The sequence below is a fragment of the Sphaerodactylus townsendi genome, linkage group LG02 (genome assembly GCF_021028975.2).
Source record: "Sphaerodactylus townsendi isolate TG3544 linkage group LG02, MPM_Stown_v2.3, whole genome shotgun sequence".
Lineage (NCBI taxonomy): Eukaryota > Metazoa > Chordata > Lepidosauria > Squamata > Sphaerodactylidae > Sphaerodactylus > Sphaerodactylus townsendi.
This window is the reverse complement of record NC_059426.1, coordinates 110,183,014-110,206,259: the sequence shown is the minus strand read 5'-3', so window position 1 is coordinate 110,206,259 and position 23,246 is coordinate 110,183,014. Positions and strand designations below refer to the sequence as shown.

Here is a 23,246-nt window from a genome sequence, read left to right as displayed (position 1 = left end):
GGTCTTTTTTTGAATTCCTGTTCTATTTTAATTAATTGTTGTTGCAAAATATTTTGTTTTAATCGTATCTTTTTGTTATGTCTTGAGTTCATAGCTATCAATTCACCTCTGGTGGAGGCCTTCAAGGCGTCCCAAATAACCGTTACATTCTCTACCGACTTATCATTAATTTCTATGAACTCCTTCGTTCTTTGAATCAATTCTTTTTTATACTCTTCTATATTTAAAATAAAATCGTTTATTCTATAATTTGTCAATTTCTTTCTAATGTTTAGTTTCCATACCACTGGGCTATGGTCCGATATGGAGCATTCTAATATCTGTGTATTCTCAGTATACATCATTAGTTCTTCCGTTGCCCATATCATATCAATTGGGGTATAACATTTATACCTGTGTGAATAAAAAGTATAATCTCTTTTGTTGTTTTTACATTCTCTCCACACATCTTTCATTTTTATTTGCCAATCAAGTCAAAAAACGTCTTTGGTAGTTTATTTGTGTAGACACATTGTTTGCCTTTTCTATCAACATCCGGATCTGCCAACCCATTAAAGTCTCCCATCAATATTTGATTTTCACATATGTTTTGTAATAATTCTTCCTGCAATTTACCGTAGAACTTACTTTTTTTTTTTGGTTAGGAGCGTATACTCCTATTAACAATATTTTTTTCCCTTCACATTTAATCTCCATTCCTACATATCTTCCTGCACTATCGCTAAATCTTAAAACTGGATTTAATTCTTCCTTTACGTAGATAACAACTCCTTTTTTCTTTTTTGTAGAGGAGGAGTGGAAAATTTTACCCAGGCCTTTATAATTTAGAAGTTTTTCTTCCTGTCTCTTAATGTGCGTTTCTTGAAGGCATGTAACTTCTGGGTTCAACTTCTTAACGTAATTAAAAATCTTCTTACATTTCATAGGACTGTTAAGCCCATTCACATTAACTGAAAAAATAGTCATAGGCATTGTATTCCTTTCTATAGATTTAAGTAGCCGAGGACTAGAGGATGGGTTTCTCCTTATCCCTTTCATCTTATCGGTTGGTGTACTATATACTACGTATTGAACTCTTTTACATTTTCACAATTCTTACTTATATTCTAAAAAAAATTCTCTATTTCTTTAAATCTTAATTATTATCTTTTTTTTCTCCCCATTAAACCTGATTCATGCTTAACTATACTTAAACATCAGTAAGTTTTCATTGGGCCTCAAATTAAATACAAAACTAAGCAATCTGAGGTATCTGTCACCATATTTGATTTCTCTTATATTTCCAAACATATAACATACAAGCAAAAATAAATTATCTATATATAGAAATTAATTTCCCTCCCACCTTGTTCTTCCAGATCTGTTACATCAGTTACATCAGTTTGTTTTTCTGTAACTTTTCTAGGCAATCATTGGCCTCTTGTACGTTATTTATATTACGTCGTTTAGATTTGTAAGTAAATGACAGTCCTTCTATTGTGCTCCATCTAAACGTTATCCGATTATCTTTCAGCCACGTGGTCAAAGGTTTGTATAATTGTCTTTTATCCAAAATAAATTGGGGAGTCTCTGTCAAAACTATTATTTCTTGACCTTGTATTCTGAGTCTGTCTTTCAAATGTTTCTGGAGAATATCGTCTCTGGTCGTTTTCTTCCAGAAGGTAACCAAGACATCTCTTGGGATTCTCCTTGTTCTGGCCGTCCTAGTATTTATTCTGAAGACTTTTTCTATGTTTTCTTCCACTTTTAATTCTCGTATCTTAAGAAAAGAGGCTATTGCGTTAGTGATAATTCCTCTTAAGTCCTCATTATCTTGTTCTTGTATTCTCTTTTGATTTTAATTCTATTAAAGCCATTTGCACCCGTATACGGTCTATTTCTTGATTCATCATGTCATTTTGGCTTCCTAATGCTGCTACTGAGTCTTTTGTACTTTTAACTTCGTTTTGGACCTCTATTATGGTTGTTTCCATCTTCTTTAGTTGATTTAAATCTTTCTTAATGTCTTGTATTTCAATTCCTAATTTGTTGTAGTGATCATCCAGTTTATTAAATCTATCTTTGGTTTCCTCTTGAAAATGCTTAGTCTCTTCCTGAAAAGATGTAGATGCTTTTTGAAGACAGGTAGTCATTTCCAACAGTTTTTCCAGCTTAAGGTGTAATTCCCCATTTGACTAGGACCCCAATTACTGATTTGTGCCATGATGCCTTCCATTCTCTGATCTTGGTATTTTGTCATCTTTTCCAGTTTTTTTCTTCAACCTTGCTGTCACCAGCTATTGCTACAAGAACACTTCTCTTGTTTTTTTAAACCACTGTTACATGTTGTGAATTTTGTGTCAGTACCTTATCTGTTGTATTTGGAAGTCCCGCAATATTTTCACCTGCTCATTTTCGACTACATTTTCAATAATATGTTTTCACCAATTATTTCCTGTCACCAAAAGATATTTTTAGTGATATTCCAGTGAATCATTTTATGAACTGCATTTAGAGTTATTATTATTATGGTTGATTTCACAGCTGCCAGATCATTTGTTGGTTGTTGGCCTTAAATTACAATTTGAGCCTCACCCAGGGGTCTAGGAAGTTGTAGTGTATCAGTGTAGTATTCGTACGGATCCCAGCAGGACTGCCCTCTGAATCCGACAGATGTTAATTTTGTTGATTTAAAGATGTTTCAAGTGCTGCCCTAGTATTTTCGGAATGGCACTCAGGGTGCCGATTACCACTGGGACAACCTCAGCTGGTTTGTCCCATAGACACAGAAGCTGGATTTTCAAATTGTGGTATTTAGTGACCTTCTCATGTTCTTTTCCAATGACCCTGCTGTCACCGGGGACTGCTACATCGATGATGCTCACTTTCTTGTCTTGATCACTGTGTTGTCTGGTGCATTATGTTTATACACTTTGTCCATTTGGATTTGAAAATCCCACCAGATCTTGACCTTCTCATTTTCCGTTACTTTCTCTGGACAATGTTCCCACCAGTTTTTAGCTGTTCTTATGTTGTAATTTTTGCATAAATTCCAGTGGATAAATTCCAGTTGTGCCTCTGTTCGTACTCAGTCTGGGCAATCTTTTTGCAGCAGCTGAGGACATGATCTACAGTATCATCAGCTTCTTTGCACAATCTACACTTTGCATCGTCTGAGGATTTTTCAATTCTGGCCTTGATCAAATTTTTTCGAATGTCTTGCTCTTGAGTGGCTAAAATCAGGGATTAAGTTTCCCTTTTCAGACTTCTAATTGCTAACTACAGCCAGGTCTTTTCTTTGTCCACCTTGTCCTTGATCTTCTCCAGAAATTGGCCGTGCAGCACTTTGTTGTGCCAGCTTTCAGTCCTCATTTTAATCACTTTTTTTCTGTATTCTTGTTTGGTTTTCTGGGACTTCAGCAAATGTCTGTTCTTCACTACAACCAATGCCTATTCTTGACTTTTATTCACATAATCGGCCAGTGCATGTGTCTCCTCTTCCACTGTTTGCTGTATTCACAGTAAGCCTCTGCCACCAAATCTCCGGGGAGGGTACAATATATCAGTATCACTGTATGGGCATAAGGCATGGTGCACTGTCATAAGCTTCTGAGTTTTTCTATCCAATGCATCCAACTCAGCCTGTGTCCTTTTGATTATTCTTACAGTGTACTTGATGATGGGTATAGTCTAGGTGTTGATGGTCTTGATGGTATTCCCGCCATTCAATTTGGATTTCAAAATTTTCCTGACCCTCTGTGTGTATTCTCTGCTGATCACCATCTTCACTTGCCCATGCTTGATATTATCCAGCTGTAAAATGCCCAAGTATAACCTGCCTTTTGGTTGCACTTGAAGAGTTGGCCGTCAGACATTTCTATGTCATCATTCTGTGATCTTACCCCTTTTTATTGCCACAGCAGGGCAGTTTTCAAGGCCAAACTCCATCAAAATGTCTGTGTTGAATATTCGGACTGTGTTCACTAGTGCCTGGATTTCTGTGTCTGATTTCCCAAACAGCTTCAAATCATTCACGTACAGCAAATGTGAGAAAATTCCTCTCTTAATATTGACTGTTCCACAGTTTTCATTTTCAACAGTCAGTTCAGTTTTCCACTGTCTCACTTGAGTGAATACTCGAGTGTTTTTGCTGATGCCAATTGTTTCCAAGCATTTCATGATCCAACTAAGGGGCAGTGAGCCAAATGCCTTCTTGTAATCGATCTAGACCATATGCAAATTTCTTATTTGATTCTTGCATTTCTCCATTATCATTTTGTCTATCAGGAGTTGATCTTTTGTACCATTGCTCCTTCTTTTGTTCCCTTTTTGCTCCATCGGTAGGATGCTATTTGCTTCCAAGTAGTCCATGATGTTATCTGCTATTATGCCGGTGAGCAGTTTGAGCATTGTGGGCCAACATGTTATTGGCCTTTAGTTTCCAGGTGTTGTTCCTTTGGCTGGATGTTTCTGAATCAAGTATGTCTTCCCAGTTGTTAGCCATTCATCCATTTCACCATTTTGCATGGCTTCATTGAACTTCTTGGCCATTGTTGGGTGCAAATTGGTTAGGTATTTGAGCGAGAAGCCATGCAATTGATCATGTTCTGGTGCCGTCCAGTTTTTCACTTTCTTGCTTTGATCTGTTATCATATCAGTTGTTATTTCCAGCTTTTGCATTTGTTTTTGGCCAACATCTTTCTCAAAATCTTTTATCCACTGCGGCTTTCTTTTGTAATCCTTCTCATTTTCCCACAGAACTTTCCAAAACTGAAGTGTTACATTTTTCTCTGTTTTTTTTTTTTTGCTTTCAACATTAATCTTTGTGTTGAGGCTTTGGTAGAAATACCTTTGGTCTGATCAAAATTGCTGATTTTGTCTGTACTGGATGTTTCTTGCTTCATATCTTTCAATTTTTCTTGCTATGGCTGTTATTTGTTGTTTAGTGATCTCCAGTGCTTCTTCAATTGTTCTACTGTCTAGCCAGTACCTTCTAATTTGTTCTTTCAGGATCTTGCCATTCTTTAATCTTTGTTCCTTCATATTTTTCAGGTTACTGGCATCTGATCTTAGTTTTTTGATCTTCTGTTCTAGTCTAATTTTCCACTTAGGTTTTCATGGTTGATTTATCTTGTGTTTGAGTATTTCAATGTCCAGTCCTCTTGTGACCACTACTGCAGTACTGTACATGAGATGATTGGTTTGTTTGATGGAAGTTGTTTCAATTGTCATTAGTGCCATGTTGCCAGGTCTTTTTGGGCACCATTTTCAATGCTGGCAGCTGTTGTTTTTCCTCATTTGATTGTCCATACTGGATGATCTTTTCTCTTAATTCTTTTTGTCTTTCTGTCAGTTTTTTCCATGGGGACTTCCACTGGTGGTTGTACTATTATTTCCTGCCCTGTACTGGCGCTTTCATCTAGCAGTTCTACTATTATCTCTCCTTTTGTTTCTGGAGTTTGTACTGTTCTTTATTCTGGTGTTTACAGTTGATTTCTTTTCACATTTTTCTGGATTTCTTCTAGTTTTCTGTATGTAAACACTTTATTCCATATGATGAATTGCCTTCGATCTGCCTGTCTTTGCTCACTGATATTCGATCTGGGAAGTGTTTTTTCCACAATTCATACATCCGCTTCAAGTATCCTCATTTTTCTGGCTCTGAGTTGTAGTAACAAGCCATGATGGCACAACTTTTTTGCACACTATACTTCTTTCTTTTGGATAGTTGGTTCACTTGTAGCCCACTCATCGATACATGCCTGGGACCCCAGCTTGACGCGGCCCTTGTTAACCCGCACAACGACTGATGCAGTATGGAATAATTTTTCATTTGTATCACCATATTGTATGGGTTGGCGGACACTCTTAATGTGGTTTCTCAGTTCAGACATGTTTGGCTTGGGAGCCCCTTCTGGTAGTATACCTCCAGCATAGCTCTCAACATCATCAAAGCTTGCAAGCCACTTCCCCATGACAAGAGGGTGCCCAAGAGGGGATTATTATTATTATTATTATTATTATTATTATTATTATTATTATTATTATTATTATTATTATTATTATTATTGTCAGTTTATTGTTTTTTCCATGGGGACTTCCACTGGTGGTTGAACTATTATTTCCTGTAATAATAATAATAATAATAATAATAATAATAGTAGTAGTAGTAGTAGTAGTAGTAGTAGTAGTAGTAGTTGTTGTTGTTGTTGTTGTTGAAGTTGATCTCACAGTTGCCAGTTCTTTAACTGCTTGTTGGTCTTCATTACAAGTCGAGCCTCACCCAGAGGCCTAGGAAATTGTAATGTACTGACATATTATTCGTGCAATCTCAGCAGGGCTGCCTTCTGAATCTGACAGATGTTAATTTTGTCAATTTGAAGATGTATCAAATGCTACCCTAGCATTTTTGTGATGGCTCCCAGGGTGCTGATTACCTCTGGGATCACCTCAGCTGGTTTGTGCTATAGTTTCTGAATCTTGATTTTCAAATTCTGGTATTAGTCATCTTTTCATGTTCTTTTTCAGCAACCCTACTGTCACCAGGTATTGCTATGCTGACAATGGTTACTCCTGTTCTCGATCACTGTGATGTTCAGTTTATTTATGTGCTAACACTCTGTCAGTTTGGATTGGAAAGTCTCAAAAGATCTTGACCTTCTCATTTTCTGTGAATTTTGATGATGTTCCCACTAGTTTTTAGCTGTCCTAATGTTGCAATTCTTGCATAAAGTGGATCATCTTGGCCAGTGAGTTGTGCCTCTGTACTCAGTCTGGACAATCTTTTTGTAGCAGCTGAGTATAGGATCTACAGTTTCGTCAGCTTCCTTGCACAATCTGCACTGTGTATCATCTGAAGATTTTTCGATTCTGGCCTTGATCATATTTGTCCTAAGCACCTGCTCTTGAATGTCTGATATTGCTGAACCAACTTTCAGAGTTCCAGTTGTTGTTATTACCAAAAATATGATTTGGATCCAAACTAAATTGGAAAATTCTACCAATCCTCCTTTCTATTGCAACCCCCCCTCCATGACATTTTCTTGAGTTCCTGTCCCCCAAGACCAGCATTTGTTGGAGACCAGTGATCTGCAGTTGTAGGAGAAGGGCAAAAAATTCATTCTGCCATTGGAAATTTGGTCCAAATCCAACCCTATGATTTCCTACAGTTTAAAGTAATAGAATCCTAGAGGTGGAAAATTCTTCATGGAAGATCTGTTCCAGTGATCTTGATCAGTTTAGAAAATCCAGTTCTACAGCATTTACATCATATGACAGTCCAGTCTGGGCTTGAAGACCTCTAGAGAGTAAGAACATACAATGGGTAACTGATTCCTTTGTCTGACTCTGATTACTGTCAAGTTTCTCCTAAAGTTCAACTCACACCTATCTTATAACTCTAGCCTATTAGATATAGTGCTGCCCTCTGGGGCAGGAAAGAATAAATTTTGTCCTCTTCCATCTGACAGCCTATTCAGGCATCTGAGGAGTATGACCTTTTCTTCTCCAGCCTAAATATAACCAGTTCTACCAAGCTTTCTTCATTGGACTTTGGACAAATGAAATCTTGACGTAATCATATGGTCATCAAGACTTCCAGTGTTTTACCAATATGCATGTGCACAAAAGGGGAAAATACATACTGAAGAACTGAAAAATGTAGCAAACTGTGGACCTTCATTTTGGTCAATTTCCTGGTTAAATGGAAAGAAGTTAAATTTTCTTAATATATAAATTATCTAGAAGTAAATACAGCCCTATTTTTATAGAATGACTTAAAGCCCTGACTGGTATTTGATAGTTTGAAATATGGAAGACCAGAGTCATTAGTTCTGCCCACTAATCTACTCCCACATGAGCCAAGAAAGGCAATGGATTCTGAATTACATGAGTTCACATTGTGATTTGTGGATGTCTGGACACAGCCTTCAGCCACCTACTAGGACATGCAGGCTTGTAGAACACTGCTAAGAACAAATAAACATTGCCATCCAACTTGAAGTTACTTGAGAGTGAGCACCATTGAACTCAGCTGGCTTACTTCTGGTTAAATATGTATAACATTGGGCTGTAGAAGTATTAATGCACATGGGGAAGGTACTGAGAGAAAATAATTTATGGTGCACAATGTAATTTTCATTTTCCTTTACCCAGGGGCTAAATGGTGATGGCAAGGCAGGGAATTTAGCTGTCTACTGTTGAGAGAAAAGCATACAGGGGAGAAATGAATCATACACAGCTCTGCTTTCAAAAGAAGAGTTTGGGTGTTGAGATTTTCCTATACATGACTCAACTCATTGTACAGTCTCTGTCTGCTCTGACAACTTGAAGGATGCAGGGATCAAACTGAGGTACCTGCCCTATTGTTTCCACATTTTGAATGACTCATGATTAAAAATAAAGTTCAGAAGCACACTGCTGTGGAACTACTTGCTATGATGAACAATTTATTCTTAGAGCAAGTCATGTTCAGTGGGACAATGGTTTAAGTTCTAAGCCTCCTTTTCATTAGGTTCCATCTTAAAGCAAGTTCAATTCTGTTCTCCTGTCTTACTTTTGGAAAATGCTGGAAGTACTTTTAAACAGCTCACACAACCTCCCCTTCCCACATTTCTGGACAAGCACTGCAACTGAACCTACCCAACTGAACCTCTGCCCGACTTACCCAAGTGGAACATTGAGGTAACACTTGGAAGAGATCTGGGACTCCTTAATGAAATTTGTGGTTTAACCAAGGGGAAAGAGAGGCATAACTCTTAAATGGCCATGTGAAGACTTGCTAGAGCTTTACACACACTTTCTTGGCAGTGAGTCCATTGAGCAGAATGAAACTTACTAGAGTCGACAAGAGACAAGATTAGGCTGTAAACATGTCACCTGAGGATGTGAATGAATCATCTGAGCAATGCCAACATGCCAGTGCTCCTTTTTTTTTACTTTAGCTAATTTTCTCTCACCTTCTGAGGCTAAGCATGCATCCGTATGCTCTGCAGGGAGGCTTTTAAGAAAATGAGTTTTGACATTCCTTTTCTCCAGATGAGATTTTCAATTACCCCCTTCCTCACTTCGGGAAGTTTCTGGAGGTTAACCACTGATTCCCCGACAGACCGCAGGATGGCAGCAGTACCCTACCAGTAAAACTCGGTTTTTGCCTTGACATCAAGTGTTAATGCAATTGACCAATCAGTGCTAAGATGATGGGAGGTAATTGGGTAATTGTATTTTACTGATCACAAAAGGGGGGGGGGATGAAAACAGGAGGAAAAAAAGAGACCGAGTCCAGGCATTAAAAAAAAAATTAGCCCAGGCCCCATCTTCAAATCGCGAGGTGTCATCCGTTAGAGAAAACGAGCGCCTGGCAAAGCGGCGGATTGCATATTTATTTATTTACCCACACACCCCTCCCCGTAAGCGGGAGGGAGAATTCAAGCTGAAGCCGATGACAGGGAGAAAAGGTTGCGCCGCGCGAAGAGCTGTGCATTTCGGGGATAAACTGGTTGCAAGAACCGCTGCTGCCGATCTGCCAGGGACGTGCCAGCTCGAAGGGGAGGGGAACTGACATGTGGAGGCTGAGAGCCGAGGCGCTGCTCTGCAGGAGGGGGGTCCAACTTGTAGATCTGAAGGAGACCAGGCAGAGCTCGCACAGGCGCCTGGCGCCGCCGCCAAAGCAATAGGGGGAAAGGAAGGCACGGGATCGCTCTTCCCTCTCCCGTCATCGCCAACCCCCCCCCCACACACACACACACTTTGGGAAGGTGCCCCCCCCCCTCATCTTCACCTCCTGTTCCAAAGAACAAGTTTGCTGAACGCATCCGGCAAAGATGGAGAGGCAGCCGAAATGAAGAGGAGGGGAAGCCCAGGGCTGCTGCAATTTGGCGTGAATCGGACCGGCTAAGCGCGTCTCCCCGGGGAGAATGGTGCGCCCCATCGGAGGAGTTTGAGCCTCGGGAGGATTTTTGAAGGGGAGGGGGAGAGAGCGCTTTCGGGAGCGAACGGAGAAGGGCTTGAAAGCCACCCACTCCAAGTGTTTTAACAAAAAAATTGATGGATCGGTTCTTGACAGCTAGTGGGAATCTTGGCTTCCCCCTCCTCCTCCCCACTTTGCCGGCCCCGCCATCAGCTGCAGCTCCGTGCGTTTGATGCGAGGCGCTGGAAAAAACGCAGAGGAGTTGAAGGGGAGGCGAAAGGATATAACGCGGAGTTGGGGAGCGACGCAGACGGCGAGGCTTCGGCTTGCGGGCTCCTGGCTGAAATCAAAAATCCGATTGCGCACTGGGTTGTGATTGGAAACCTAATCAGGCCCTGGCATCGGAAAAGGGGGAGCGTGAGAGCAGCGGGGGGAGAGCCCTAAAGTTGGGGCTTCGGAGAGAAGAATCCCCCATGTAAAGGGCGACACCTTGCCGGAGGGAGGAGGGGAGGACGGAAGGTGCCAGAGACCATGGGAACCCCCGATCCGACGTGGAAGCACATGGATTGGATAATGGAGAGTGCAGCAAGGAAGAAGGGGCCAGGAGAGAACCGCCTGGCGAGGAGGAGACCTGGATCTTAGCAGGCATCACAAAATTGCATTAAAACAAAACAGCATCGCTTCAATCAGACCAACGGCTGCTGGTGGCAGTTTGGGGGACAGATAAGAGCTAAGCGCTTCTCTCTCCATCCGGGCGGGATTCAAAGGTGGCGAGTGGGGGAGAGGGGGTCAGAGGACCCGACACCGCGCAAGAAGATCCACGCTGGAATGAAAAGTTTATCCCAAGGCGAAAGACTCGCTTCTTGCACCTCCGAGCGCTGCGCCCTTCCCTGAATTCAGGCATTGCTTTCTTGGAGCAATCCCCCCCCCCCCCACACACACACCCCACCCCCTGAAGGAAGAAGTTGAGGCATCCAGGGACATTTGCAACAGCCACGTTCTTGAAAACCGGGAAGCGGAGAGAAGTGCCATGTAAAAAAAAAAAGGGGGGGGGGCACCAGCAGGCTTGGTGTGGATCGGATTTCAGCCGGCCTGGACTGAACTAGATGGAAAATTGCAGATGGATATTTAACTTCTTTTCCTTTTTTTCCTACCACCCATTTGGATTTGTTGCCGACATGATCTAGTTTAGCCTTGGCGATTTTCTTCTCTTTCTCTCTCCACCCCCCCACCCCCCACCCCTTTCCTCTCCCTTTCGGCATTTCATTCTGGATATTCAGCTTCGAAGCGATTTCAAAACACAGTGAGTGCCATTTTTCACTTCGCTTCTTCCTTGAGCTTGCCGTGGGAACGCAAGCGGTGGAGCTTGGGCCGGGTTTTCTTGATGGGGTGGGGGGGTGGGGTGGGGGGGAGAGCACCATCCTAGCTTAATGGGGAAAGGGCGGGCTTAACCCACTCAAAGGTTTGAGAAAATGGTGCGGATGGATGATGACAGGCTGGCAAAGCCGTCCTTTGCGCTCATGCTCTAGCGAAGAGGCAGCCTTCAAAAAGCCCCCCCCCCCCCCCAGTGTATGAGACGGTGTGTTACAGGACTGCCAGATCCCATTACGACAGCTTGAGGACTTTGATGCAAAATCGTAGAGGTCCAATGTAAATTACATCATCAGAAGAGACCATCTGGGTCAACGTGGTGTGTGAACTGCGTATAGGATAACTTGGCAAATAGCTGGAAGGATGGCTTTGGGGGTCAGAGAGCAGCAACGTGTCTGATATTCTGTGGCTTTAGGAAGGCATCCGAGGGAAATCCTAAGGAGACACCGCATCCCACAGGCGACCCCCATCTCTCTTAGCAGGGCTGCTGTGGTTTGGTGGGTAAACCTTACAGCTCCCCTAGGGCATGGTTTTGGCAGTGAAGGCAAGAATAAAAAGATTAACTGCCCATCAGCAAAGGTGTCATTGTTACTGTAAATATGTACCATTTATAGAGGACTTCTGATCTAAAGTGGAAGAGAAGTCAGTTAGCAGGGTAAAACTGGAAGGTAGCAGGCTGTTCCTACTTCAGTTTACTCAGAAATAAGCCTCACACTGCTCGATGGAACTTGCTTCCAAGTAAGCATGCCAAATGTGCAAAAGCCATTCCTGTATTCATCTTCACAGCACTTCTGCAAGGCAGACCATTAATATGCCCATTTTCCAGATAGGGAAATTAAGGTTAAGAGGGGCTGACTTACTTCAGGCCCAAAATGTTTGTGGCTAGATTCTCTGATCCAAAAAGGTTACAGAATCTAATTTCTACAAAGACTCAAAGAGATTTTTTTTTCGACATTAGGTAATGTGATTAGATGTCTCAAGTGTGTTGGAAAAGAACTTCCTCTTTGATAAAATTGGGTAATTCTTTTTTCTGTGTGAACTCAGCAGGTAGATGTTTTCCCCCTTTTTAATCTATGCCTCTACTACCATATAGCTTTCATTAATTCTGAAATCTTCAGTAATGTGCAAAGTGTGGGTAGCAAATCAAAATGGGGAAAGACATGCCATTGGGTAAACGGGAATCTTTACTCTCTGTGTGTGCAAGGCGGGGGGGGAGGGGGTTGCCTTTTAGTGTATTTTTCCTAATTTTATCTAGTTGTAGTCTTCCAGGAGAATGGAAATTATGACTTTTTTTGTCTTCTTTAGCAGTTGGACACTCTTTCTAAAATTATTTTATTTTTTCTCGCTCCCTTCTATACAATACATCATACATTGAAGATGTCCTGCTATTGACTGCCAGAAAAAATAGAGTAGCAGAAATTGAACCATCCATCTGTTTCTCAAAGTCTCTTTTGCTATGTGACCCTTAAGTATTGGTTACCTCTTTGAATCAACTCCCAAAGATGATGAGAAGTGTTTTTTTAGTCAATGCAACATTTGCAATAAAATGCACAGTAAACTTGTCCCTGATCCTCTCTTCACAGTTCATAATCCCTTAATTAAATATCTTAATATATTTTTGCACACATAATGGGACAACAAATGGGTCATAAAGTTTGTTGACTGATGAAACCTAATGGTTTCCCCTATCCCTTTCACCCATGGGCTCTTGTATATCCTTACCATAATTCTCTGCTCAGTCATGGGTTATTCTTTCATGAGCAGCAGCAATGATATATCATGAATGGATGTTGTGCTAATGTGGAGCAAAGGCAGAAAAGGATCAAGACAGCAAAGATAGGGCATGGAAAACTAAGTATTAACCCTTTTAGATGCAATCCTGTAAACTGGAGAGCCTTGAATGAAACCAACCTGTTATTTTCCTGTAAGGATAGTTACATCACTGATTCTGGGCCAGGGAAACTGAAAAGGATGTTTGTCAGCTAATATGCTTTTAAGAAACAAAAATGTTGTTATAACCTGGGAAAACAAGGAGAGAATGTCTAACTCCTTTCTGGAGTTACAGTGCTGAGACTATACTTTTCAGAGCAGTTAAATTTCAAGAAACAGTGTAGGAGCTAAAAACATGTGGATCCAGCTGGAGTTGTTCATATTCAGGTGTGTATCCTTTTGTTGCTGAAATCATAAGCTGAGGAGGAATACCAACAACACCTAAAATACACTCAAGTACCCTCCCCCCTTCTTTGTGACCCTTTTTTGAATGTGGAGTATGGGTATCAGAGTTGCATGAGTGGAAATTTTATGTAGCTGACTGTTTTCCATTGCTTGTGTCAGAACATCAATGCAACATTCATCAGCATCTGATAATTAGCCAAGATGCTTTCCTTTTTTTTTCAGAATAAAAGGACAAGCAATTCTGTAATTACATCAGGCAGCGAGGAAAGTGATAGCTTATAGTGTGTGAATAGGGAACAATTTTGAGCATAAAAATGCATGAACTGCTAGTGAAAAAGAAACAAGTATAGGCTGTGAAAGGCTTATTTCAGTAATTTTTTTGGTTTCCTAAGAATCTGAGATTATTTAATGGAAAAATGATTTTTTTTTGGAGCCTGATCGTCAATGATGGAAAATATTTCCCATAGAAAACTAAGAGACAAGATTTCATTCTTATGGATAGTTGCTTTCTAGCTGGACAGCCTTGACTTTTTCTTGCTTCTATTAATAAAAACAATTAAAAATTTAACATCAGAATTTTTTTCATATAAATATAGTACATTTTATTGTTCTTTCTATGTGTGTATATAATACATAGTTTTTTTATATTTTAGATAAATATTTGAATATATTGATTAAATCAACAGTTTCAGATAGGACATTTAATTCCGTTCCATAGTAACTGACAGTATAAAAACTGGGCTTACATATTCAAAATGTATTCCTTTAGATGAGGACTATTTATTTTTGCAAGTTTTTTTTCCTGCCCATCTTTAAAATATGGGAAATGATGCTGAAAAGCATTAACGAGACATAGTTGGAAGTAAACTATTTGGGGGCATACCTAGGTAGAATATAAAGTCTGAGGAAGAACAGTATAAGATTCTTCTTTCTGTGTTTTAGACCTTTGGCTAAAGACACTTTTGTGTATCTATGAAAACTGCCAGTAATGGAAAATGTTGTGCAATAATTGTAATGTGGACACCTTTCCAAAGAAGGACACATGGAAAGTGGTCAACTCAATTAATTTTTAGAGAAGCATATTGTTAATTGCTAACATCAGTGGTTTATTAGCCATGGGCAAGTTGATCCTGCAGATTACTACTTATAGCAATAGACCTTTCAGAGGAGACAGCCCATTAAAAGGTTGAAAGACATGATGTTCAGTTGTTTATCTGACCTCACAAAAGAGAAAACAATATAGCTGACTCTTGACTACTGTTCAAACAATTGGGAAATATATTTTATGTACCATCTAATATTACATGGCAAATGAATCTCCCCTCCTCTCAATCCATGAAAAGACTCAGTATATTAGAAAAACCATGAATACTTCGATAGTGCTGGCTGTGTATTTGAGTATTATAGGGTTGAGCATTATGTGGCAAATCTATGGATGTGATCTGTTTGAAAGGGAGTTAAAGACCACACATCAGGTGCATGCACACACACAGTCACACACCACAAAGTGGGAGAGGGGGGATTTGCTTTTGGTATCCAAGGATGCAAGTACAAATTCATGTGGAGTTTTCTTGCATTGTTTCAACGTTGCCATAGTGATATTTCAAGGTGCAAGTTAGGTGGCTTTTGCTTTTCTGGATAAGCTTATTTTCCTTCTCCCCTTTTCTTTCCTTTTTTAACCTGGTTAATATCAGCAAATGTTTCCATAAAATTCTCTTTGAATAAGCAAAAAAATAATTGTCTATTTACTGCTCTTTGCATATATGTACCCCACCCCCACCAGTCTGCTAATTTTCTGGAGACTTAATTGGCAGCTTCTGAGCAGAAGTGAAATATGAGATTTCTTTCTTTTGTTGGGACATAGAATATATTACAGTATTTTGTGTAGTGGTGATATGTTAATTGGATAGCTCCAGGCAAATGAAGTGTTGCTGTCATCAACAATTAGAAATAACAGCAAACCTTCTAGGGTGGAATCTTTGTCCCTGTAACTTCTGGGCAGACCAAAATCCATTTTATGCTTTTCAGTGGATTCATCAACACTTGGAAGACCCTTAATATCATTTTATAAGCCAAAGAAAACACTCTTGATTGCTCTTTTTGGAACACAATAGGGCAATTCTGAATACCCAGGCAAAGACCAGTTTTTATTTGCTGCATTATGATAAACAAAGTTTACAAAAAAAGAAGTAAAATTAGTCTGCTTTTTCACACATACCTTACACTGGATTTAATCTCCCAAACACAAATTCACAGTCTAATCTAGAAAAGACAGTAAATTATTTATGCTCTTTTGTGATGGGGGACTGCAGAGATTGTGAGCCCTGAACATAGCTGCTGGACTAAGGGATCTTTTGGTACTTGTTGTGCAGCAATAGGATTCATGCAACCTTGCGAAACAGCTTTGCTTTGATAAATAAGGAAACATTTTAACACATGGTTCTATCTAGATCATTTAATATCAATTTCATTTCATAAGGTCAAAACAAAGTTTTCTCAAGACTACTAAATGATTCAAAGTGTTCTGGGACAACCCAAGAATCCAGAACGGCTTTTTGGATAAGATTCTTTAGAACATGTTCCTGATATATGAATGATTTTGGGGAGGTATTTACATTGTCTCTGTATATTACTTTAGCTTACTAAAACAAATATATAGACTATGCAAGGTTGATGTAGCCACCTTCATTTTGCAAACACCATGCAAGTCAAGACTGAGTTTTGATCTGGCACACAGGAAAGGCTTTGTGTGTGTTATGTAATCACAAGGGTCACCACCTCTAGTTGAGAGGCAGTAAATCATTAATTCCCTTGTCATGTCTGAAGTGACTCTTGGGATGCTGACATGAGGTGGTCCAGGAGCATCAGTTTTGCTCTGTGCATGCCTGACTGGAAAACATTCACATGCCATTGACCTGAGTGCAGTCTGCTCAAGTGAGGGCATTAGTACATTGTATTAAGGTATTTTGGTTAGTCTTAATAAAAAGATATTGCATGGCTATTTCTTTTCTGTATTAGCACTTTCACTGAATAATGCTACCGCATATGAAGAGCCAGCTAAGTGGGCTCCTTCAGTTTTTATTTTGCTAAAAAATATCCTCCTTAGCCGCCCTTCATAGGATGATCCTTTTTGCAGAGGTGCTTGGAGGATTTCCTGTGCACCAGAGTACTTCAACATTGCATTCAAATAGTTTCATGTAATTCATGGATTTATTCTTCATTTCTTTCTTTTCACCCTGTCATAGAGAAGGGACTCAATTATGTTTTCTGCTGATTTATTGAGGTGTGTGTGAAACATTTTCCTTCTGGAATGATTGGTTAGTTTATTTTGGCATGAGTTTTTGTAAAAGAGGTATCTATTTTATATTAAATGCAGAAGTTGGGATAAGCATACATATCTGGAAGGACGCAGAAATATTTTGATCACCAATAACACTTTTTAAAATTTCTGTATTGTCTACAGTGTGATGTTTGGCTGATTCGTCAATGATTTTCTGGTGTCTGGACCAGTATTTTATGGGTCAAATGCTAATGGTACACCTCCATTCAACCCAAATGAGGGTGACCAGATAGAGGGGTTCTTGTCCTTTCGATAGTTGTGTGAAAGGAGATTTTCAAAGAGTAAACTGTCTCTGAATTGTAGCAGTTGTATAGAAGACATAACCTCATCTTTATCTTGTCAAATATGTGGGTAGTGCAAAGAACGCATATTCAGCTTGGCTATATGAATAAGTCCTACTACTTCATGGTTTTGGTACCATATATTCTCAAAATCTAGCCAGTTCCCTTGCCTTCAGTAGTAACACTGCAGTCCTCACAAATAACATGTAAGATTACTCTGCACTCAATGCCTGTTTTTTTCTTAACTTGAGCATCCTGTTCGCTTGCATTGACAAGTTGTTTATAAGGTAAAATAAATAGTATTTGAATTTGTATGTATCTGCATAACTGGGTGGCATTGATCATCATATAAGCTGCTGGTACATAGTCACTTCTGGATATGCATTGAATGTACTGAATTGCTATGGTTGATGGGAATTATAGTTTCCTTGGCATTCTTATTCAGCTTCCTACCATTCCTATCAGCCCTGGCAGGGAGTCACAGAGTGGAGGATAAGTAACAGTAATTTACAGAAAAGATAGCCTCTTTGTTGGAACTGATCCATGTTTAAAGAGCCATCCCCAACATCAGGTTACTTCTTCTGCTAGCAAAGGTAAGATTTATGGTTTAAGGATGAAAGGACTGTTAAGAGGAGGGTGGTTCAGCATGTGTATGTGCATGCATTTTGAGAGTGTACCGTTAAGCACATCTGTTTTTCTAAATGGACGATAGGAATATTTGTAAAAATGTAAGCAGTTTCATGTCAGATGCAGGGATCACTAGTTTTGAATGGTCTCTCTGCAGAGAAATACTAGGTTAGCCTGAATATGTAGAAGTGAAAGTTTCTGTATTCTTACTAAAAACTGCATTATAATCTACTGTGTTTCAATTCTTTTGAGTTTGTTTTACTAATTATCAGGAGGTTGGAGCAACTATATGGGTATCAGATATGCAGCATTCCTTTGCTGTTTTGAAATTCCCAACTGAAATAAAATGTACATTTTGTTATAGGAGGAATAACTTGAGCTTTGCAGTAAACCATTTGTTAAAAAAGATAGATAAGATGAGAAATAACAAGGATAGGGATAAGCCTAAATGGGCAGGGATTTTATTCTACATAGTTTCAAATAGTTAAGGTGATATATTAAATTTTTTGACTTTTTTCTACAGGTTTTTTTGTTCCAGTAGTTTAATTTTACAAATTCTTGCTTAATCTGCAGAATCTTTCTTTCTTTCTTTCTTTCTTTCTTTCTTTCTTTCTTTCTTTCTTTCTTTCTTTCTTTCTTTCTTTCTTTCTTTCTTTCTTTCTTTCTTTCTTTCTTTCTCTCTTTCTCTCTTTCTCTCTTTCTCTCTTTCTCTCTTTCTTTCTTTCTTTCTTTCTTTCTTTCTCTCTTTCTTTCTCTCTCTCTCTTTCTTTCTCTCTCTCTCTCTCTTTCTTTCTTTCTTTCTTTCTCTCTTTCTCTCTTTCTTTCTTTCTTTCTTTCTTTCTTTCTTTCTTTCATGAGCTGGCTGTTCTTTAAACACACATTGGTATTGGTATTTCTCTAAGCATTTGATTTTAAGGCAAGAATCCTACCATAAATTTTCTGAAAGTAAGTCCAACTGTACACAGTGGGAACATCTTTCAAACGTATGCATCTGATTGGGTTGTGGCCCTAAAAATATTTATTTGGCAACACCCCACTGAAATATGGACAGAATCCCCACATCCCCCCCACACACCCCTTCTATATTTCATGTATATTTCAATTATTTGCTTAACTTTCCCGATCACTTATTCTTCTTTTTAGAATGTTCCCATTTTCCTTGAAGGAAAAACACAGTTGTCATTGTTTTTTAGTAATACAAATTTATTTGTGGAAATCATGTTTTCCTGTGATATATGAAATCAGTGATTTATTTATCAGAAAGTTGTAGTGAGAGGTGAACTTCACTTAATGCACAATGCAATCCTAAGCAGAGTTCTACCCTTCCAAATAATGAAATCAATGGCTTTGAAGAGTGTACTCTGCTTAGAACTGCACAGTGAGTCTCCAGAGGCAGACATTGCATGTAAGAAGAAGAGTTGAGAATTATCACAACATCCTGGTGCCAGTTCAAATGGTTTCTGTTAGAAGATAAGAATGGATGGATCAGAGTTGCCAGGTTGACATCTGAAGAGACTTCTAGTATTTTAGTAATGTGCAGATTTAAAAATAAATCTTAATTTCTTTTCTTAATCCATCCTGTTTTAAGGGCAGAGGAGGCTAATGTCTCATAAGTTACATTATGGCCCCTTCCACACGGGCCATGTAGAATGGTGTGGGGCTGGTAAAAACGCCATTGTGGGGGAGGTATTTGCACCTCACAATGGCATTTTTTGGACTCGCAAGTCTTTTGGAAGTCTTTTGGAAAATGCTGGCTTCCACCCGGAGCTAAGTGAACAGTACCAGAGGGAAGCCGGCATTTTCTCCGCACCACTCCCAGTTCCATCTTACCTTGTCCCGGCTGCTGGTGCTCTGTGGAGGCCAGAGGAACGCCTCCTGGCCTCTGACTGTGGAGGCATCGCCAGGGTCACAGGGCTGTGTCCCCTGGCCTCCACAGATCGCCAGCAGCCGGGATGAGGTAAGACGGGACTGGGAACGGCACGGCCCCTGCAAAGGCCACTACCTCCAGCTGCTTGGCCAGTGGGACCGTTCATGTAAATGGCCCCCAAGAGGTTCAATATGCCAGTGCACCTCCGCTCACCCGCCCATACGGAAAGGGCCTATGTGTAAAACCACAGGTAGAGTTTTAAAAACTATAAACAGATTGTTTAAGATTATTGTCACACTCTTTTCAGTTTAACAACTATATGCCAAATGAAATAATAATGGTAGTTAAAGGATTTTTATGCAATACAATTCAATATGAAGTGTAGTTTACCTATCTGGTAGGCATTAAAAAACAGGTTTTTGTATTCATACTTCAGTTTCCTGGTGAAGGTAACAGTATGTTCTTTAAGTGGGTAGTGTAGATGTATATTATATTTGTGTTTGGCAGAATGGATACAGACAGGCTAAATTCATGCTGTAGAATCCAGGTTTATGGGCAGAAACAAACCTCACTTTATTACAGGTTCCAGAAGCAGACATGAAGGCAGGGTACAAAAAGCAGAGCTTATAAAGAGGGTCTTCATTGGATTCTTGGACAGTACAGGTGGTGGTGGTGGAGAAGGAGGGGAAGGCATGATTCACAGCAAAATGTGTAAACTTCTTCAACTACAATATGTTTGAATTGTCATCAAGTGGTATGAAAGCTCCAGGTGTGGTGATGAATCTGTGGAGCATCATTCACACATCAATTAACCCTGAAGTGAAAATGACAATACATGCATGGCTGCTTTGGGGAGATGGGTGTGACAGATGCCTTTGCTGTCTCTTGATACTACAAGTAAGACCTAAAAGTGAATTATTATTATGACACAATTGTGGATGATGGCAAGAAAGTCAAGAAACAGTTTGTGCCATTTCTGGTCTCCATAGGTTTTGTTTTTGTTTTGCTTGTAGACAGGTCATGGAGATCCACTGATAATTGAGCTCTTTCTCAATAATTCTCAACTCCAAGCTGTTGGGTTGCTGAGGTTACATACTGTTTCCCTTAAGCATCTCATAGTATTTTGGGTTTCGGTCTATGGAGGGCAGACCAACCTAGTGCTTTTCAATAGGCTGCAGATCTTTGTTACAAGCAACTAAGATTATCTTATGTGTGTCTGTGTAACTAAGAAAATAGGTCTCCATTTTTTTAAAAAAGTAGGAAAACAAAATATTGCTGAAATCAGCAGAACCAGCTGAGTACAACTATGTACATTTTGGGCAAAAAAGGCACCCAGGATCGAAGACTGCAAAGCCAACATCCTGGGGCAGCCTTCATCAAATGGCAGTAGGAAGAATCCCTTCAGCTGCACACAAAATGTTGGGGGCAAACAGAAGGTAAAACTGACCAGAGAGTGAAATGGCTGGGTGGGAAACATAAGACACCTTTTGAGCTCTGCATTCTGCACAACCAGGCAGGAGACATCTTGCAGGTGGCTTAGCGGGTAAAAGGTTCACTTAGAAGTTGTTGTTTTTAAAAAGATCTCTTGAGCAGAAATAAGGCGTCATAAGGACATCTTGGGGAAAAGGCTGTCAGGAGTGCCTTCCCAGGATGCTTTTTTTTGTATCCTCAGGACATCTTATTTCAGTTGTGCAGAATGGACCTCTGACACTTCTCTGCTCTTTCTTCACCTTTTTAATCATTCTCCTTAACATCTGAATTGCAGGTGCATCCAGTACTTGTTTGATACCATATGTTCCTCATTACATTATTATTAGAATTTGCCTGACTCATCAGCACAGAAGTCTGCTTTTTCAGCGTTAGGAGAAAAATGGTACTAGAACACGGCCATACAGCCCGTCAGGAGAAAATGCTACTAGAAAATGCTACATCAGGAAAAAAATGCTACTAGAACACGGCCATACAGATGGAACCACACAACACCCCAGTGATTCCGGCCAAGAAAGCCTTTGACAATACATTTTTCAGGGTTGCTTCTCCATATTTTTCCATGCTGGTGGTGTGTATAAGAGAGAGACTTGACTACACAGGGATGTTCCTGAATTTCCATGTATCATACAGGAATAGAGCAATGCTCTAGGGTCATTGTGTTGCATCATTAGAACATAAAAGAACTGGCTGGATCAGGCCAGTGGTCAATCTATACAATGTTTTCTAGATTCATTGTTTCTGTGCTCTGTAGCTCCATTTAATCAAGGCTTCATAGATTTCCCCAATGACAAACACACGCAAACACACAAAATGACAAAAATGAGAGATGAGGGGGAGAGGACTGAGATCAGGGATGTGAAAAAATGGCATCAAGGGTGAAGTTGGGTGATGGCACAGAGGCATGGAAAGCAGTGGTAAACATTGGCCCCTTCCGCACATGAAAAATAATGCGTTTTCAAACCACTTTCACAACTGTTTGCAAGTGGTTTTTGCCATTCCGCACAGCTTCAAAGAGCACTGAAAGCAGTTTGAAAGTGCATTATTCTGCATGTGCGGAATGAGCCATTATAAATATGACTGCACTGCAAGGGAAGATGGCTTGGAAACTGTTCATTCTAAAGGTTTTTTTTAAAAAAGGGTGGTGGGGGGGGAGCTGCTTGGAAACATTTTCAGAACCAAAGAGGAAAAAAACAGTGTTTCACAGAGAAAACATTTTATCTCCTTCCTCAAAATGTTTTAAATGGTGTATGCAGAAAAGACCACTGTCTTCGACGATTCCATAGTAGTGCACATGTTGTTTCCTTGCTTAATCTCACAACACCCTTATGAGGTAAATTAGCTTATGAAAGAGATAGTATACATCTGCAACTCTCTTCAGGTCACTAAAGTAAACCAGATCCTTGTAGGGATTTGCTCCAGGCTTTTTACTTCCAGCCCAACACTCTAACTACTACTTTAAGGCCATTTAGTGTGAATATGGCAAGATAAGAGCTAGCTACTTGCAAAAGATAATGGGATTCAAGAACAGGCTGTGACATTTATGAGTAAAATCTCAATGAAACCACAGTAAGCACACTGGCCAGTCACAGCAGGAATAATTGGTGATCATATTTGAATTTTGCATATAAATGGTCACATACTGTACTGCATATATTTCTTTTAACCTGTTCACATTTAATGCATATTATATAAATAATTGTATCCTGTTTACAGTATCATCCTAAATAGGGTTATCCTTTTTAAGCCCATTGACTTCAAAATAGGTACAGAGGTGCTTAGGATTGCATTGATATCTGACACACATTGCATTCTGCTTGGGATTGCATTGCTACCTGACACACATGGCAGTAAGAGGACAGAGTAGCAACTGTTCCCAGGGGTAGCCAGTCCAGATGGAGAACTAGTTAGAAAGAACCATACTTCACTTAATATGAGAGGATACTCAACAAATGCAGCTTTACACTCTAAACAGGTTTTGTCGAAAGACCACCCCCTCACAAAATCACACACAAGATAGAACAGATGCCAGCTGGCCAGGGTGGATTTGATTGATCAAATCACAATTTAAATCTTTAGTCATTGAGATTAGATTTAAAACATGGTTTTCTACAAAAAGACTCATTCTTGCTGGAGTAATTTTAATATTTACCACCAGATGATGATTTCATTTTTAAAATAATAACTTTTCAGAATAGTTTTACAGTTAAA

The 23,246-nt window shown here is 39.7% G+C and overlaps 1 protein-coding gene across 8 annotated transcripts in view; it reads left to right on the top strand.

The window, feature by feature from the left end:
- The window catches only part of LRRC4C (leucine rich repeat containing 4C), a 1,058,673-nt gene that overhangs the window by 855,095 nt on the left and 180,332 nt on the right, over positions 1 to 23,246 (top strand). For 2 of the 8 annotated variants that reach the window (XM_048483632.1, XM_048483630.1), the window contains exon 1: positions 9,214 to 11,189. The exons of the other annotated variants lie outside the window; for them this stretch is intronic. The gene's annotated coding sequence lies outside the window, so the exon portion shown is untranslated. Of the gene's footprint in view, positions 1 to 9,213; positions 11,190 to 23,246 lie in introns of those variants that run through there. 8 annotated transcript variants of the gene reach the window in all.